This window comes from Nerophis lumbriciformis, linkage group LG16 (assembly GCF_033978685.3).
Source record: "Nerophis lumbriciformis linkage group LG16, RoL_Nlum_v2.1, whole genome shotgun sequence".
NCBI classification, from domain to species: Eukaryota; Metazoa; Chordata; class Actinopteri; order Syngnathiformes; family Syngnathidae; genus Nerophis; species Nerophis lumbriciformis.
The window spans coordinates 25,081,240-25,097,022 of record NC_084563.2 but is presented as its reverse complement, the minus strand read 5'-3'; positions in this window follow the sequence as shown (position 1 = coordinate 25,097,022).

The following is a 15,783-nucleotide window of genomic DNA, read 5'->3' as shown; positions in this document are numbered from 1 at the left end:
ATGCTCCAGACATGCTAATTGGAGGTTGTCAGAAGTCCAAACTAATGTTGGGGTGTTGTTGACACGTGCGTGGATGTACAACAATCTATGGGCATCAAACGCACGCTTAAGGACAAAGTGAAAACGCGTTTCCTTACACGATAACACCATGTCACGGCGTGTAATCCGATTGCAAACTCTTCTCCCGGAAAGCAGATTACTCCTGGCCGTCCTTTTCACGGCGGGCAAATCCCCACCTCCGCTCTCCCTTTTTGTTGCCTCTAATCGGTAACATTATCCCCAAGGAGCGGTGCCGGCGGCTACAGGCGGCGAGCAGCTGAGAGAAGGGGTGAGCACGGCTCAGCGGGGTGAGGCGGCCACATCATTAAGCATAATTACCTCCAGCTAATCCACTTCCACGCCGTGCAAAATAAACAGCCGGGCCCATTAGAGGAGCTGACTGTCAGGCTGCAAGTGGCCTGTGGCTCCTCCGCCGGCCATGGAGGCTCCCAGGGGAGCAGATTAGTGCTGGTGGGTACATGCGGCAGAGCTGGTGCCATTTTGTTTTGTTTGGAGTCCTTTTCATGCGCCCAGATGGTCTTCTTTGCCCCGCAGGCCTCTTTGCGGCCTTCACCCGTATCGCCCTGTCACGTCACCCCCATGCCCCCCCCCACGCACCCTCATGCACCCCCACTCACCCCCACGCACCTCCATGGGCCCACCATGCATGGACCCTGATGCCTAACTTCACTACACACCTCTTTTTAGTCGCTATCTGCACTATACACACTTTGTCTGTGTCACACACACATACTGTACATCTACTGTACCGATACTGTGTGTCTACTGTATCTATAATGTATCTATACTGTATCTATAATGTATATTTACTGTATCTATAATATATCTATACTGTATCTATAATGTATATTTACTGTATCTATAATGTATCTTTTTCTGTATCTATAATGTATCTTTACTGTATCGATACTGTGTGTCTACTGTATCTATAATGTATCTTTGCTGTATCTGTAATGTATCTTTACTGTATCTTTACTGTATCTATACTGTTTGTCTACTGTATCTATAATGTATCTTTACTGTATCGATACTGTGTGTCTATTTTATCTATAATGTATCTTTACTGTATCGATACTGTATGTCTACTGTATCTATAATGTATCTTTGCTCTATCTACAATGTATCTTTACTGTATCTATAATGTATATTTACTGTATATATAATATATCTTTACTGTATCAATACTGTGTGTCTACTGTATCTATATTGTATCTTTACTTAATCAATACTGTGTGACTACTGTATCTATAATGTATCTTTACTGTATCGATACTGTGTGTCTACTGTATCTATAATGTATCTTTACTGTATCTACAATGTAGCTTTACTGTATCTATAATGTATATTTTTCTGTATCTATAATGTATCTTTACTGTATCGATACTGTGTGTCTACTGTATATATAATGTATCTTTACTGTATCTATGTTTATTTACTGTATTGGTACTTTATATAATGTAGCCATACTGTAACGATACTGTATCTATAATGTATCATTACTGTATCGATAAAATTTGTTTACTGTATCGATGATATGTATATATATATATATATATATATATATATATATATATATATATATATCATCGATACAGTAAAGAAACATAGATACAGTATTGATACAGTATGGATACATTATGCATGCAGTATCGATACAGTAAAGATACAGTATTGATACAGTATAGATACAGTATCGTAACACTAGGCTACATTGTATATATGTGTATATATATATATATATATATATATATATACACATATATATATATATATATATAAAACGTAGCCTAGTGTTACGATACTGTATCTATACTGTATCAATACTTTATCAATACTGTATCTTTACTGTATCGATACTGCATGCATAAGGTATCCATACTGTATCTATAATGTTTATTTACTGTATCAATACTATATATAATGTATCATTACTGTATCTATAATGTTTCTTTACTGTATCGATGTTATATATATATATATTTAATTTAGCCACACTGTTACAATACTGTATATATAATGTATCTATATTGTATCGATGTTATATATATATATATATATATATATATATATATATATATATATATATAATATCGATGTTATATATATATATATATATATATATATATATATATATATATATATATATATATATATATAACATCGATACAATATAGATACATTATATATACAGTATTGTAACAGTGTGGCTAAATTAAATATATATATATATAACATCGATACAGTAAAGAAACATTATAGATACAGTAATGATACATTATATATAGTATTGATACAGTAAATAAACATTATAGATACAGTATGGATACCTTATGCATGCAGTATCGATACAGTAAAGATACAGTATAGATATATTATAGATACATTATATATACAGTATCGTAACAGTATGGCTAAATTAAATATATATATATATATTTTTTTTTAATATATATATATATATATTTTATCTACATATAAATATATATATATCTTTTTTTTAATCTACATATATATATATATATGTATGTAGATAAAAAAAGATATATATATATATTTATATGTAGATAAAAAATATATATATATATAAAATATATATATATATATATATATATATATATATATATATATATATATATATATATATATATATATATATATATATATATATATAATTTAATTTAGCCACACTGTTACAATACTGTATCAATACTGTATCGATGTTTATATATATATATATATATATATATATATATATATATATATATATATAACATCGATACAGTATTGATACAGTATTGTAACAGTGTGGCTAAATTAAATTATATATATATATATATATATATATATATATATATATATATATATATATATATATATATATATTTTATATATATATATATATATTTTTTATCTACATATAAATATATATATATATATATATCTTTTTTTATCTACATACATATATATATATATATATATATGTAGATTAAAAAAAAGATATATATATATTTATATGTAGATAAAAAATATATATATATATATTAAAAAAAAATATATATATATATATTTAATTTAGCCATACTGTTACGATACTGTATATATAATGTATCTATAATATATCTATACTGTATCTTTACTGTATCGATACCGCATGTATAACGTATCTATATTGTATCGATACTGTGTGTCTACTGCATCTATAATGTATCTTTATTGTATCGATACTGATACTATATATATACACATATATATATATATATAATGTAGCCATACTGTTACGATACTGCATGTATAACCTATCCATACTGTATCGATACTGTAACTATAATGTTTCTTTACTGTATCGATACTATATATAATGTATCATTACTGTATCTATACTGTGTGTCTGTTTCTATAATGTATCTTTACTGTATCTATAATGTATCGATGCTGTATCTATAATGTTTCTTTACTGTATCGATACGATATATATAATGTAGCCATACTGTCACGATACTGTATAATATATCTATACTGTATCGATATTGTATTGATACTGTATCGATACTACATGTAAAATGTGTACAGTCTGTATTGTACACACCTGAGTGACAGTCTTGTGATGACAGAAGTAAGGAAAGAATGGAAACCATTAAGGAAGGATACAAGGAAGGAGGGAGGGAAGGAAGGAAGGAAAGAAGGAAAGAAGGAAGGAAAGATTGGAAAAACTTAAGGAAGGAAGGAAGGAAAGCAGAAAGGAAGGAAGGAAGGAAGGCAGGAATAAATTAAGGAAAGAATGAAAGGAATAGATAAAGGAAAGAAGGAAGGAAGGAAGGAAAGAAGGAAGGAAAGATTGGAAAAACTTAAGGAAGGAAGAAATTGAGGAAGGAAGGAAGGCAGAAAGGAAGGAAGGAAGGAAGTAATGAATGAAAGGAATAGATTAAGGAAGGAAGGACGGAAGGCAGAAAGGAAGGAAGGAAGGAAGGAAAGAAGGAAGGAAAGATTGGAAAAACTTAAGGAAGGAAGAAATTGAGGTAGGAAGAAATAAATTAAGGAAGGAAGGAAGGACTGCAAAAGGGAAGGAAGGAAAGAAGGAAGAAATTAAGGTAGGAAGGAAGAAAGGAAACAAGGAAGAAAAGAAGGACGGAAGGAAAAAATTAAGGAAAGAAGTAAGGACGGAAGACATTAAGGAAATAAGGAAGAACGAAAGGAAGGATGGAAGAAATTAAGGAAAGAAGGATGGAAGGCAGAAAGGAAAGAAGGCAGAAAGGAAGGAAGAAATTAAAGGAATGGATTAAGGAAGGAAAAACTTAAGGAAAGAAGGAAGGAAAGATTGGAAAAACTTAAGGAAAGAAGGAAGAAAGGAATAAATTAATGAAGGAATGAAAAGAAGAAATTTAGGAAGGAAGGAAGGAAGGAAGGAAACATTGGAAAAAATTAAGGAAAGAAGGACGACGGAAGAAATTACAGAAGGAAGGCAGAAAGGAAGGAAGGACGGAAGGCAGAAATGAAGGAAGGAAGGAAGAAATTAAGGAAGTAATGAAAGAAATAGATGAAGGAAGGAAGGAAGGAAGGAAGGAAAAAGACAGAAATTAAGAAAGGAAGGAAAATGGGAAGGAAGAAATGTGGTCTCTGTACAGAGGATGTCGTGGCTTGTGCAGCCCTTTGAGACACTTGTGATTTAGGGCTATATAAATAAACATTGATTGATTGGTTGAAGTTAAGGAAGAAAGGAAGAATAGTAGGAAGGAAGGATTAAAGTGATAACTGATGCGCTAATTGCTAGCTGACAACTAGTGTGCTAATCGTTACCCGATGTACTAATCGTTAGCTGACAACTAGAGAGCTAATTGCTAGCTGACATCCTGTGTGTTAATTGCCAGCCGACAACGGATGCGCTAATCGCTATCTGAAAACTAGCGCATTAATTGCTAGATGACAACTGCTGCACTAATCGCTAGCTGAAAACTCGCACACTAATTGCTAGCTGAAAACTGGTGCACTAATAGCTAGTTGAAAATTAGCGTGCAATTCGGAAGATTACAACTAGCATGCTAATTGCGAGCAGACAACCGGTGTGCTGATTCCTAGCTTACAAATAACGTGCTAATTGCTTGCTGCAAACTGGTGTTCTAATTGCTAGCTGACAACTGTTGTGCTAATTGCTAGCCAATGCACTAATCACTAGCTGAAACCTAGCACGTTGGTTGCGAGCTGACAACCGGTGCACTAATTGCTAGCTGACCACTAGGACAAAGCTACGAACAATAGGAGACCGGGCTTTCTGCCCCGCCGCTCCCAGTCTGTAGAACGCTCTGCCTGACCACCTGAGGGCACCACAGACTGTGGATGCTTTTAAAAAAGGCTTAAAAACCCTTCTTTTAAAAAAAAAAAAAAAAAAAAGCCTTTTTTTCTAGTTTTAGCTATTTGGCTGTTCTAGTTTTTATTTCTTTATTCTTTTTTATTATCTTTTTATTTGTATATATTTTTTTAATACACTGTAGCACTTTGAGGTTGTTTACTCAATGTAAAGTGCTTTTTACAAATAAAATCTATTATTATTATTATTATTATTATTATTAGAGCACTATTGGCTAACTGGCGGCTTGCACCACTAATCGCTAGCCATCTTACATTTTAATGTGTATTCAAAGACGTTAAATTAGTGGAAAAAATTGTGAGGGGGGAAATAAGAGCTTTTCTTTTTTTTTTTAGTCTAAAAATGTCAGGGGCCCTGCAGTACCGCTGAGGACCCCACGGGGTCACGGAGCCCCTGTTGAAGGCCCCTGCTTTCTACACCGACAATGTCCATAAAAGATGGAGGTCAAAGGTCACCGTTGGCTCCTTTGAAGAGGTCAGCTCGTAAACAAGGCACCTGCTACTCGGGGTTAGTGTTGCACTAACAACACCTGCGGGCTGAAGTCCATCAATCAGACCGAGGACTGGATTCAGTTCTACACCACAGGTGCCGGCGACTCCTGTTTCCTTCTTTGAAGCACACCTGATCTTCTTTCCAGCAGCCAAAGAGCTAGCGGGAAAACATTAAGCGGCCGCCAGGCTAGCCGCTAATGGACGGCAGCCATTTCATCAGCAATCTGACATTTAATGAATATATATTTGATCTTCCCGTGCCAGTTATCGGAACGTCCTGCCCGTTCCCAGAAATGGCCGCCGTGGGACTCTTCTGAGCCGGCCCTCTTTCCCTCCGACCGGCACCTGTACGCCAATCGGCGAGGCCCCCGCCTTCCCCCACGTCTTCAATATGGCGCGTGGATGAATAATTGATGGCGGGTTATTAGGGGCGGTTCAATAGGAGATGTGCTGATGGAGGGTGGGCGCGGGGCGAGGGCGCCCGCAGGGAGGCTGCATGTTGTTGTGTCAGCCCCCATCTGCCACAACGCAATAAGGCAAACAATGGAGGCCTTGATTTCCACCAGCAGGCCCATAATCTTTAAATGGCTATTAGCTGAGGAGTGCAGCCAGTCAATAAGCCACAAAACCCTTTTAGAAGCTTCCCCTCTCTTCCTCTCACGCGTCTGCTCGCAGCGCCGCCGTGACAACGGGGCGGGTCATCGCCCCGCTTCCGACCGCTCGGTGTGGGAGGAGCCTACTTTGCGGGGGAAACACCGCAACTCTTAAAGTTAAAGTACCAATGATTGTCACACACACACACACACACACACACACTAGGTGTGGCGAAATTTGTCCTCTGCATTTGACCCATCCCCTTGTTCACCCCCTGGGAGGTGAGGGGAGCAGTGGGCAGCAGCGGTGCCTCGCCCGTGAATCATTTTTGCTGATTTAACCCCCAATTGCTATGCTAAATGAGTTTTTTTTCCCTTGGACTCAGTCTGGACCCCTCCCGAGGGTCCAGCCTTAGACTGATATTTTTTACTCTTTCCCCCTTTCCCAATATCACCTTTTTCCCTACCGTTGGCGGTCCCATCTTGTCTCCCTGTAACGTATGTCTGCTCTTAGTGGGACTGTGCCTAAAATGTAATTTCAGTTCTTATGTGTCTTGTACATGTTAAAGAATGGACAATAATAAAGCATCTTAAATCTTGAATTCCAACCCTTGATGCTGAGTGCCAAGCAGGGAGGTAATGGCTCCCATTTTTATAGTCTTTGGTATGACTCGCCTGGGGTTTGAACTCACAACCTGCCGATCTCATGACTGAGGCCTCAAACCCGTGGCCACGTTGTTTTTTTAAATGACTTTTATTCATGCACTCTGTTACTCCAACAAAGTCATCTATTAATCGAACAAACTACTCGTCTAAATCTAAACCATTGATATACAGGATTAATCGGACAAACTATAGATTACTCAAATAATTGAACAAACTAATCCATAAATTACGGATTCATCGAACAAACTAGTTTATACAATACTCGATTAATCTTGTAATTTATGGATTAGTTTGTTCGATTAATCTTGTAATTTATGGATTAGTTTGTTCAATTAATCCAGTAATCTATGTATTAGTTTTTTCAATTATTTGAGTAATCTATAGTTTGTCTGATTATTCCTGTACATCAATTGATTAGTTTAATTGATTAATCCTATAATTTAGAGAGTACTTTGTTCGATTAATAAAGTAATCCATGGATTAATTTTTCCGAAAGAATCGAGTCATATATAAAGTAGTTGGTTCAACTAATGCAATCTGTGGATTAGTTTGTTCGATTGATCGAGTAATCTATAGTTTGCTCAATTAATCCCCTAATCTATATATTAGTTGGAACAATGAATTGAGTAATCTATGGATTAGTGTTTTTGATTAATCAAGTAATCTGTTAGATACATTTTGTAATTTATGGTTTATTTTGTTCGATTAATCTTGTAATTCATGGTTTAGTTTGTTAGTCTAATCTTATAATTTATGGATTTGTTTGTTCGATGACTCGAGTAATGTATAGACTAGTTTGTTCGATTAATCCCGTGACCTATGGATACATTTGTTCAATTATTCGAGTAATCTATAGTTTGTCTGATTATTCCTGTATATCAATGGATTAGTTTAATTAATCCTATAATTTAGAAAGTAGTTTGTTCGATTAATAAAGAAATCCATGGATTAGTTTTTCCAAAAGAATCGAGTAATATATAGGAGTAGTTGGTTCAACTAATACAATCTGTGGATAAATTTGTTTGATTGATCGAGTAATCTATAGTTTGCTCAATTAATCCCCTAATCTATATATTAGTTGGAACAATGAATTGAGTAATCTATGGATTAGTGTTTTTGATTAATCAAGTAATCTATAATCTGTTAGATTAATCTTGTAAATTATAATTTAGTTTGTTCGATTAATCTTGTAATTTATGGATTCGTTTGTTCGATGACTCGAGTAATGTATAGACTAGTTTGTTCGATTAATCCCGTAATCTATGGATTAGTTTGTTCAATTATTTGAGTAATCTATAGTTTGTCCGATTAATCCTGTACATCAATGGATTAGTTTAATTGATTAATCCTATAATTTATAGAGTAGTTTGTTCGATTAATAAAGTAATCCATGGATTAGTTTTTCCGAAAAAAATCGAGTAATACATAGAGTAGTTGGTTCAACTAATACAATCTGTGATTAAATGTGTTCGGTTGATCGAGTTTGCTCAATTAATCCCCTAATCTATATATTAGTTGGAACAGTGAATTGAGTAATCTATGCATTAGTGTTTTTAATTAATCAAGTAATCTGTTATCTGTTAGATTAATCTTGTAATTTATTGTTTAGTTTGTTTAATTATCTTGTAATTTATGGTTTAGTTTGTTCGATTAATCTTGTATTTTATGGATTCGTTTGTCCGATGACTCGAGTAATGTATAGACTAGTTTGTTCGATTAATCCCGTAATCTATGGATTAGTTTGTTCAATTATTCGAGTAATCTATAGTTTGTCCGATTAATCCCGTACATCAATGGATTAGTTTAATTGATTAATCCTATAATTTATAGAGTAGTTTGTTCGATTAATAAAGTAATCCTTGGATTAGTTTTTACGAAATAATCGAGTAATATATAGAGTAGTTAGTTCAACTAATACAATCTGTGGATTAGTTTGTTCGATTGATCGAGTAATCTATAGTTTGCTCAATTAATCCCCTAATCTATATATTAATTGGAACAATAAATTGAGTAATCTATGGATTGGTGTTTTTGATTAATCAAGTAATCTGTAACCTGTTCGATTAATCTTGTGATTTATGGTTTAGTTTGTTCGATTAATCTTGTAATTTAAGGATTTGTTTGTTCGATGACTCGAGTAATTTATGGATTTGTTTGTTCGATGACTCGAGTAATGTATAGACTAGTTTGTTCGATTAATCCGGTAATCTATGGATTAGTTTGTTAAATTTTTAGAGTACTCTATAGTTTGTCCGGTTAATCCTGTATATCAATGGATTAGTTTAATTTAATTAATCCTATAATCTATAGAGTAGTTTGTTTAATTAATAAAGTAATCCATGGATTATTTTTTCCGAAAGAATAGAGTAATATATAGAACAAACTAATTTGGAATTTTGGGAAAAGCAAGAATTTTTTTGAAAATGGTAAAAAACTTGAATGGTCAGAATGACTTGAAATGGTTGGTATTAGAATTTTTCAAATCGGTCGAGAAATGTTGACGTAGTAACATGTTGAATTGAGAAATGACATTGCGGAATTCCTGGAGTTTCGGGAAAACCGGAGATTTTTTCCAGTTCAAAAACAACTTTGTTTTTATCCAGATTAAGAGGAATGTTTTGACGATGGAACAGTTGAAATGCGTTGAAAAATGTGGAAGGAGTAGTTGCCAGAAAAAAGGGTGGAAATAGGGCTTTGGAGAACCAGGAATTCCGGAAAATTCTGGAATTTTTTTTAGTTGGAAAAATGATAGTTTGAATTTCCAGAATGGTGGGATGTGTTGAAGGTGGAACATTTTGAATTGGTTGAAAAAATTTGGAAATGGTGGAAGTTTGTAAAATGGCCAATTAATTTTGAGTGGGAAAAAATGTGATTTATTACAAGACTTCATCAGTGAACTAGATGAGGCGATTCCTGAAGGAATTGCGTGTGAATGCTCCAATACTGAAGTTGAACTGAAATCCTGGAATTTTTTTAATTTTTTTTAAGTAGATTACACAATTCCTGAACAGGCTGAATATTCTGAAGTTAAAACAGTTTGAATCAGATGAAAAATGTGGGAGTTGTGGAATTTTGAAGAATGACCTATTGATACCAATGAGAATCTCCCCAAAATGTGGAATTTCGGGAAAAACTGGAATTTTTTTGAAAATGGTAAAAACTTGAATGGTCAGAATAAATTGAAATGGTTGGTATTAGAATTTTTCAATTCGGTCGAGAAATGTTGAAGTAGTAACATGTTGAATTGAGAAATGACAATGCGGAATTCCTGGAGTTTCGGGAAAACCGGAGATTTTTTCCAGTTCAAAAACAACTTTGTTTTTATCCAGATTAAGAGGAATGTGTTGACGATGAAACAGTTGTAATGCGTTGAAAAATGTGGACGGAGTAGTCGCCAGAAAAAAGGGTGGAAATAGGGCTTTGGAGAACCAGGAATTCTGGAAAATCCTGGAATTTTTTTTAACTTGGAAAAATTATAGTTTGAATTTCGAGACTGGTGGAATGTGTTGAAGGTGGAACATTTTGAATTGGTTGAGGGACAAGCGGTAGCAAATGGATGGGTGGATGAAAAATTTGGAAATGGTGGAAGTTTGTAAAATGGCCAATTCATTTTGAATGGGAAAAAATGTCCAGGAAAACATGGAATTCTGGGAATTTTTGGAATTTGTCAAGGGAAAGCGATTCCCGAATAGGCTGAACAGTTTGAAGTTGGAACGGTTTGAATCGGGGGGAAATGTGGAAGGTAGAGCACGCCAAAATTTGGAGAAGAGGAAGAAGAACAAAAGAAGAAGAAGAAGAAATTTAATAAATAGAGGAACTTTGGTGTAGAAAACCATATGTTAAAGTACCAATGATTTGTCCTCTGCATTTGACCCATCCCCTTGTTCACCCCCTGGGAGGTGAGGGGAGCAGTGGGGAGCAGTGGGCAGCAGCGGTGCCGCGCCCGAGAGTCATTTTGGGTGATTTAAGCCCCAATTCCAACCCTTGATGCTGAGTGCCAAGCAGGGAGGTAATGGGTCTCATTTTTATAGTCTTTGGTATGACTCAACCGGGGTTTGAACTCACAACCTACCGATCCCAGGGCGGACACTCTAACCACTAGGCCACTGAGTAGGTGTGAATGTTTTGGAACATTCACACAACTAGTATTGAATTGTAATAAACAACGCGAGCAGCCACTTGTTGCTAGGCAGAATTTGCAGAAGCCAATGGGGGGGGAAACCTCAGGCGCTCTGTATTGAACATAAAAAAATATACATACGCTGATTTTTTTTACCCACCTTTCAAACTGATTGTGGTACCAGTTGGTTGTCAGCAGAGGTGGGTAGAGTAGCCAGAAAGAGTACTGTTACTTTAGAGTTTCATTACTCAAGTAAAAGTAAGGAGTAGTCACCCAAATATTTACTTCAGTAAAAGTAAAAAGTATGTTGTGAAAAAACTACTCAAGTACTGAGTAACTGATGAGTAACCTGTATAATAATGCACAAAAACACAAAAATAGCAATGAGCAGATTCAGAGCCAGGAATATCGCTTAAGCAACTAAAAGAATAATATATATTAAATAATAATACATTAACATAAAAAAAATTAAGGCAAATTGAGCCACGATAACTTAACAGCACCATAGGCTCAGTAGGCAGAGATTACAAAGGAAAATAACAAGTTAGCCTTTACGCAAACCATAAACTGATAGGTGTGGGCTGCATCTGGGAACACACTGTGCACTTCTGATTGGTGTTTCTATGTATGAGTGAGTGTGTGTGTGCGACTGTGCGTGTGTGTGTGTGTGTCTTTGTCTGTCTCTCTATGAGGCTGCAGTGCGTTAATAAATGTCCCCACACGATGTACATTTGACAGTGATTCATAGCAGGGAAGCTAACATCAGCCTATGGTGACAGCTAAAATATCTACTAACGTTACTTACCGCAATGTGCTTCCTCAAATTTGACGTTGAGTTCATGTAAGCTTAAGCTTGTTGCCGCTGAAACTTTATGTGCAGTTAATCACGTGACCGCCTGGCTCGGTTTGATTGGTGAAACGGAGTCAAACGTCACCAGTAACGACATTTGATTGGTGAAACGCAGGCATGCGATAGATCCTACTTTGAAGGTCTGTCTGACAAACCAAAACAAACAAAGTGTGCATTAACAGATTGATAAAACTCAGTAGCGAGTTGAATGTAGATACAAACCACCTTTCCATATGAGTTGGTAAATTGTGTAAAATGTAAATATAAACGGAATAGAATGATTTGCAAATCATTTTCAACCCATATTCTGTTGAATATGCTACAAAGACAACATATTTGATGTTCAAACTAGTAAAAAAAAAAAAATCTTTGCAAATAATCATTAACTTTAGAATTTGATGCCAGCAACACGTGACAAAGAAGTTGGGAAAGGTGGCAATAAATACTGATAAAGTTGAGGAATGCTCATCAAACACTTATTTGGAACATCCCACAGGTGAACAGGCAAATTGGGAACAGGTGGGTGCCATGATTGGGTATAAAAGTAGATTCCATAAAATGCTCAGTCTCAGGCTTTCCTGCATCAACAAGCGACATCAGTGTGTAAAGGATATCACCACATGGGCTCAGGAACACTTCAGAAAACCACTGTCAGTAACTTCAGTTGGTTGCTACATCTGTAAGTGCAAGTTAAAACGGTCCCATGCAAGGAGAAAACCGTTTATCAACAACACCCAGAAACGCCGTCGGCTTCGCTGGGCCTGAGCTCATCTAAGATGGACTGATACAAAGTGGAAAAGTGTTCTGTGGTCTGACGAGTCCACATTTCAAATTGTTTTTGGAAACTGTGGACGTCATGTCCTCCGGACCAAAGAGGAAAAGAACCATCCGGATTGTTCTAGGCGCAAAGTTGAAAAGCCAGCAACTGTGATGGTATGGGGGTGTATTAGTGCCCAAGACATGGGTAACTTACACATCTGTGAAGGCACCATTAATGCTGAAAGGTACATACAGGTTTTGGAGCAACATATGTTGCCATCCAAGCAACGTTACCATGGACGCCCCTGCTTATTTCAGCAAGACAATGTCAAGCCACGTGTTACATCAACGTGGCTTCATAGTAAAAGAGTGCGGGTACTAGACTGGCCTGCCTGTAGTCCAGACCTGTCTCCCATTGAAAATGTGTGGCGTATTATGAAGCCTAAAATACCACAACGGAGACCCCCGGACTGTTGAACAACTTAAGCTGTACATCAAGCAAGAATGGGAAAGAATTTCACCTGAGAAGCTTAAAAAATGTGTTTCCTTAGTTCCCAAACGTTTACTGAGTGTTGTTAAAGGGAAAGGTGATGTAACAGTGGTGAACATGCCCTTTCCCAACTACTTTGGCACGTGTTGCAGCCATGAAATTCTAAGTTAATTATTATTTGCAAAAGTTTATGAGTTTGAACATCAAACATGTTGTCTGTGTAGTGCATTCAATTGAATATGGGTTGAAAAGGATTTGCAAATCATTGTATTCCGTTTATATTTACATCTAACACAATTTCCCAACTCATATGGAAACGGGGTTTGTAAATGGAGCGGAGTAAAAGTAGCGCTTCTTCTCTATAAATATACTTAAGTAAAAGTAAAAGTATGTTGCATTAAAACTACTCTTAGAAGTACAATTTATCCCAAAAGTTACTCAAGTAGATGTAACGGAGTAAATGTAGCGCGTTACTACCCACCTCTGGTTGTCAGTGATTAGTATATTATTCATATATTTTCATATTTGTAGATGTACCTTTTTCAAAAACCCGAGCACATGTTCCACAGGCTGATGAGAGGGAGGGAAACCTTTCAACGTGGCCGCTGGAATAAAAGTGATGTTCATTAAGGTCACACACACCGCCTGAGACACACACTTTGTGTCATTCTCCACACACGAGTACACAACACGACGCCAAGCAGGTATCAGTTTCCATAAATAAGTGAAGTATGGCTTCTGGAAGATGACAACTACAAAGGCTGGCATGGCTTCATGACAAGAAGGACTTCTCCACACACGCTGTTGTGACAAGCCAGCGTGACCCCTCGTGTTGCACAATCACACCATCCACCGCTCGGGTCAGAGGTCAACACTAATGGAGGGTGCAGCCAGGGAAGGAAGCGCCGCCGGCTTGAAACCCGCTCTTCCTTGCACGTCTCCCAATTTCACATCAAAATAAAAACTAAATAAAAATTATTCTTATTTCTACTTCTTGAAAATGACTCGCAATAAAGGCAAAGAATTGGATCTATAAAACATATATTGTGTTATATTAATATTGAATTATTTATTTATATTGAATTCATATTTAGAGTATATAATAAAGTGCAATTTCAATGATTGACATTTCTATTGGATGAGGATAAAGTTATGATATGTAGAAGAGGAAATATGTTTCTAATAATCGGTTAAACTAATATGGAAGCCTGTTTCCGCCACGAAAGAAAATCATAAAAATAAATACCACACGTGAGTAATAATTATTCGATAAAAATTCGAAATGATGAGATGAAAAGTCATAATTATGAGAAAGTCGAGATGAGATAAAAAGTCATAATTATTAAATAAAAAGTGGAAAATTATGAGATAGTCATAATTATGAGACAAAAGGTCAAAACTATGAAATAAAAAGTCGTACTTATGAGAAAGAAAGTCAAAATTATTGTAAATATTAAATAAAAAGTGAAAAATGATGACATAAAAAGTCATAATTATGAGACAATGGGTCGAAATTATGAGATAAAAAGTCAAAATTATGAGACAAAAAGGTAAAAATTATGAAATAAAGTCGTAATTATGAGTAAAAATATCAGAATTATGAGATGAAGTCAGTTATTCAATAAAAAGTCGAAATTAAGAGATAAGTCATAATTATGATATAAAAAAAGCTTTAATTAAGAGATTAAAAAATTGTAATTAGATAAAATGCCATAAAGTCAAAATTATTTGATAAAGACGAAATTAGGACATCAAAAGTCGAAATTATGAGATAAAAAGTCACAATTATGAGACAAAAGGTCGAAACCATGAAATAAAAAGTCGTAATTATGAGAAAGAAAGTCAAAATTATGAGATAAAAAATCCATCCATCCATCCAATTTCTATTGCTTGTAATTATTAAATAAAAAGTGAAAAATTATTATATAAAAAGTCATAATTATGAGACAATGGGTCGAAATTATGACTTTTTGGACTTATGTCAAAATATGACTTTATGAGATAAAGTCGTGATTATGAGACAATTGGTCGAAACTATGATATAAAAAGTCATAATTATGAGATAATGGGTCGAAATTATGAGATAAAAAGTCAAAATTATGAGACAAAAGGTCAAAATTATGAGTAAGAAAGTCAGAATTATGAGATGAAAAGTCAGTTATTCAAAAAAAAAGTCGAAATTATGAGATAAGTCATAGTTATGATATAAAAAACTTTAAATTAAGAGATTAAAACATTCAAATTATAAGATAAAATGCCATAAATTCAAAATTATTTGATAAAGTCGAAATTAGGAGATAAAAAGTCGAAATATTGATATAAAAAGTCATAACTATGAAATAAAAAGTCAATTATGAGACAAAAAGGTCGAAATTATGAAATAAAAAGTCGT